The sequence below is a fragment of the Ictidomys tridecemlineatus genome, chromosome 1 (genome assembly GCF_052094955.1).
Source record: "Ictidomys tridecemlineatus isolate mIctTri1 chromosome 1, mIctTri1.hap1, whole genome shotgun sequence".
NCBI lineage: Eukaryota > Metazoa > Chordata > Mammalia > Rodentia > Sciuridae > Ictidomys > Ictidomys tridecemlineatus.
Window position 1 is genome coordinate 198,418,988 of NC_135477.1, and position 4,944 is coordinate 198,423,931.

General features: G+C 37.4%; 1 long non-coding RNA gene across 2 annotated transcripts; it reads left to right on the plus strand.

Moving 5' to 3' along the window:
- The first annotated feature begins 231 nt into the window (after positions 1–231).
- LOC144364907 (uncharacterized) lies at positions 232–4,744 on the plus strand. 2 transcript variants are annotated; one of them, XR_013423018.1, is made up of 2 exons: positions 232–318; positions 4,131–4,744. It is a non-coding gene; the product is annotated as an uncharacterized LOC144364907 (long non-coding RNA). The 2 variants fall into 2 exon arrangements; XR_013423019.1 differs by lacking the exon at positions 232–318 and adding an exon at positions 3,295–3,545.
- Positions 4,745–4,944: the final 200 nt, after the last annotated feature.

The following is a 4,944-nucleotide window of genomic DNA, read 5'->3' on the forward strand; positions in this document are numbered from 1 at the left end:
TGTCATACAAGCCCTCCCCCATGCCACTGTGAACTCACACCTAGTTGTTAAAAAGAATAGGGCTCTGACCATGGATGGGAAATAAACATTCACATAGTTTAACATTTAGAGAACTCAGTAGGAGGAAAGTTCACTATTAAATTAATCAGTCTAATAAAGTTAATAAGCCCTCAGAGCTTCTAAGAAGGCCCCTAGTCATGTGTTCTTGTAAGTTGCATACTTAATGTTTTTCAGTCTCTTAAATAGCTCTCGCTAGCCCTCTCCTAATTACATGAGCTTCCTTCTCCACAAAATCTGAATACACCCCTAGCTGGACTGGTGAGTATCAAAAGTATGCCTGGGAATTTCATAGGATATGGCTGTCAAGAAGTGCTAGGGATTCTTGTTATTAACTCTTGTGCTATGGGTGTTCTATTAAGAAATTTGGAGCCCGACCCCACAATATGTAGATCGGAGCCAACTTTTTCTTCTATCAGACGCAGAGTCTCTGATTTGATATCAAGCTCCTTGATCCATTTAGAGTTAACTTTAGTGCATGGCGAGAGGAAGGGATTCAGTTTCATTTTGTTGCATATGGATTTCCAGTTTTCCCAACACCATTTGTTGAAGATGCTATCCTTCCTCCATTGCATGCTTTTAGCCCCTTTATCAAATATAAGATAGTTGTAACTTTGTGGATTAGTCTCTGTGTCCTCTATTCTATACCATTGGTCCACTCGCCTGTTTTGGTACCAGTACCATGCTGTTTTTGTCACTATTGCTCTGTAATATAGTTTGAAATCTGGTATCGCTATACCGCCTGATTCACACTTCCTGCTTAAAATTGCTTTTGCTATTCTGGGTCTTTTATTTTTCCATATGAATTTCATGATTGCTTTATCTATTTCTACAAGAAATGCCATTGGGATTTTGATTGGCATTGCATTAAACCTATAGAGAACTTTTGGTAATATCGCCATTTTGATAATGTTAGTTCTGCCTATCCATGAACAGGGTATATTTTTCCATCTTCTAAGATCTTCTTCTACTTCTCTTTTTAGGGTTCTGTAGTTTTCATTGTATAAATCTTTCACCTCTTTTGTTAGGTTGATTCCCAAGTATTTTATTTTTTTGGAGGATATTGTGAATGGGGTAGTTTTCCTCATTTCCGTTTCAGAGGTTTTGTCGCTGATATACAGAAATGCCTTTGATTTATGCGTGTTGATTTTATATCCTGCCACTTTGCTGAATTCATTTATTAGTTCTAGTAGTTTCTTTGTAGACCCTTTTGGGTCTTCTAAGTATAGTATCATGTCATCTGCAAATAGTGATAATTTAAGTTCTTCTTTTCCTATTTTTATGCCTTTAATTTCTTTCGTCTGTCTAATTGCTCTGGCCAGTGTTTCGAGAACTATATTGAATAGAAGTGGTGATAGAGGGCATCCCTGTCTTGTTCCAGATTTTAGAGGGAATGCCTTCAACTTTTGTCCATTCAGAATGATGCTAGCCTGAGGCTTAGCATAGATAGCTTTTACAATGTCAAGGTATGTTCCTGTTATCCCTAGTTTTTCAAGTGTTTTGAACATAAAGGGATGCTGTACTTTGTCGAATGCTTTCTCTGCGTCTATTGAGATGATCATATGGTTCTTATCTTTAAGTCTATTGATGTGGTGAATAACATTTATTGATTTCCGTATATTGAACCAGCCTTGCATACCAGGGATGAATCCTACTTGATCATGGTGCACAATTTTTTTGATGTGTTTTTGTATTCGATTCGCCAGAATTTTATTGAGGATTTTTGCATCTAGGTTCATTAGAGATATTGGTCTGTAGTTTTCTTTCTTTGAGGAGTCTTTGTCTGGTTTCGGAATCAGGGTGATGTTGGCCTCATAGAATGAATTTGGAAGAGCTCCCTCTTTTTCTATTTCCTGAAATAACTTGAAAAGTATTGGTATTAATTCTTCTTTAAAGGTTTTGTAAAACTCTGCTGTATACCCATCCGGTCCTGGGCTTTTCTTGGTAAACTAAAAAGTTTTTTCTCAGCAAGAGAAACAATAAGAGAGGTAAATAGGGAGCCTACATCCTGGGAACAAATTTTTACTCCTCACACTTCAGATAGAGCCCTAATATCCAGAGTATACAAAGAACTCAAAAAATTAGACAATAAGATAACAAATAACCCAATCAACAAATGGGCCAAGGATCTGAACAGACACTTCTCAGAGGAGGACATACAATCAATCAACAAGTACATGAAAAAATGTTCACCATCTCTAGCAGTCAGAGAAATGCAAATCAAAACCACCCTAAGATACCATCTCACTCCAGTAAGATTGGCAGCCACTATGAAGTCAAACAACAACAAATGCTGGCGAGGATGTGGAGAAAAGGGTACTCTTGTACATTGCTGGTGGGACTGCAAATTGGTGCGGCCAATTTGGAAAGCAGTTTGGAGATTCCTGGGAAAGCTGGGAATGGAACCACCATTTGACCCTGCTATTGCCCTTCTCGGACTATTCCCTGAAGACCTTAAAAGAGCATACTACAGGGATACTGCCACATCGATGTTCATAGCAGCACAATTCACAATAGCTAGACTGTGGAACCAACCCAGATGCCCTTCAATAGATGAATGGATAAAAAAAATGTGGCATCTTTACACAATGGAGTACTATGCAGCAATAAAAAATGACAAAATCATAGAATTTGCAGGGAAATGGATGGCACTAGAGCAGATTATGCTTAGTGAAGCTAGTCAATCCCTAAAAAACAAATACCAAATGTCTTCTTTGATATAATGAGAGCAACCATGAACAGAGCAAGGAGGAAGAGCAGGAAGAAAAGACTAACATTTAACAGAGTCATGAGATGGGAGGGAAAGGGAGAGAAAAGGGAAATTGCATGGAAATGAAGGGAGACCCTCATTGCTATACAAAATTACATATAAGAGGTTGTGAGGGGAATGGGAAAATAAACAAGGAGAGTAATGAATTACAGTAGATGGGGTAGAGAGAGAAGAAGGGAGGGGAGGGGAGGGGGGATAGTACGGGATAGGAAAGGTAGCAGAATACAACAATTACTAATTGGGCATTATGTAAAACTGTGGATGTATAACCGATGTGATTCTGCATTTGGGGGAAAATTGGGAGTTCATAACCCACTTCAATCTAATGTATGAAAATATGATATGTCAAGAGCTTTGTAATGTTGTGAACAACCAATAAAAAAAAAAATAAAAAAATAAAAAAAAAAAAAAAAAAAAAAAAAAAAAAAAAAAAAAAAAAAAAAAGAAGTGCTAGGGAGAGGGGAAAGAGAAAGAAGAAAATAGAAGCACCTGATTGGGAAGGAGGCTGACTGGATTGGCTTTGGGTTAAAATTCAGAGCTTAGTAAATCCTGAGAAATAGCCCAGTGCCTCAGGCTTTCCTTTCACTCTCTTCCTGCTTCTGGATTTGCCAACTTGATCTCCTTGCGCCTATCCAGGCCACCAAGATGGCCCCCTGACAGGAATATTGAATTGAAAGAGATTTGGCAGGTGATCCAGAGTAGTACGCCTGATGAAAAGGTTACTGTTTTTGCTTTGTTTTGTTTTGTTTTGGGATTAAAACACTTGCTATAATTATTTAGAAACTTTTAATTAATTAAACTCAACAAAATTGAAATACTTTTTCTTAAATTTAGAAACTTTAGAACCTTAAAAAATATATGTTTCCTGTGTATTTGTCCTTTGTTACTTAATATGCATTCTCTAGGAGTGATGCCAGTTTTAACTTGTCTCTTCTATTTGATCAACAGACGTAGGGAGTTCAATAAGTTTAAATGCATCAACTTTTTTATTGAAATGTACTTTATAATATCTGCTTTCTATATTTTGTTTAGGAAATATTGACTAATTGCAATGTCATAGATATTTTGTATTTTCTAAGATTGAAAATTTTCTAAGACTGAATTTTGTATTTTCTAAGATTGAAATTTAAATTTTCATACTAAGATCTTTATTTATGGCTCGTGTTTCTATTTGATATGAGGTAGAGAAGTTCACCATTTCATTAGCATATGAAAATCACAAATTCTAATATTGGTTTTGCTTATTGACATGGAATGTCTCCATTTTACACAAAACTGATATTTATACTTGTGTCTGTTTCAGCCCCTAGGATATTCCTTATACTAAACTGTCTTTCCAGAAAGAATTAAAATACTGAGCAAAGGAGAATGGATTCCAGGTGGCTAATCATTCTCCTGGAGTGGGCACATCATATGTCAGGTGTCATACCTGATGTCCTAGTTTCTCTCTACACTTACCTCCCTGGCTTGAAAAAGGGGAGGGATGTTCTTCACCTCTACTTTGCCTGCATCTGGCAAAATGCCTGGTGCTTCAGCACTGTGCACAGTTTGTTAAAGAACAGAGCATTTGGCATGGTGACAATGGAGATGACTCCTCAATTGATGTCTACTGATCACCAATGGAGCTGGACACTGACTATCACTGTGTTGTTCTCCTCTGCCTCTCCAGAACCAGCCTTTGTGATTCTTAAGTCTGAACTCTGAAACCTTCTCTGACTCACTTCCAAGTCTACAGCCAAACCCAGCTTGGCAGTCCTGACTGTAGCTAAAAGGTCCTGACACTTGTTTTAGCCTTTCTTCAAAGAATTGGTTTCATATCATTTTCATATCCTGTGTCTAATAAACAACATTGGATTTGGCTAACAGGAAAATTTCCAGAGATCTCATTTCAATAAAAGTCTATTTTGAGTAAGATTCTTCCATGTCTCCAGGGTGGATATTAACACTTTGTTAAGACCTTCTTATAGGAACAAATGTATAAACTCATTGCTTATATAGGATGAGGACTCAGTGGCCCAAGATGGGCTCCATTTACTCTAGAGAAAAGAATTCCTGGGAAGAACTTGCTGGGACCTGGATGAGGCTGTGTAATTCTTAGTCTAGTGAACAGGCGGTGC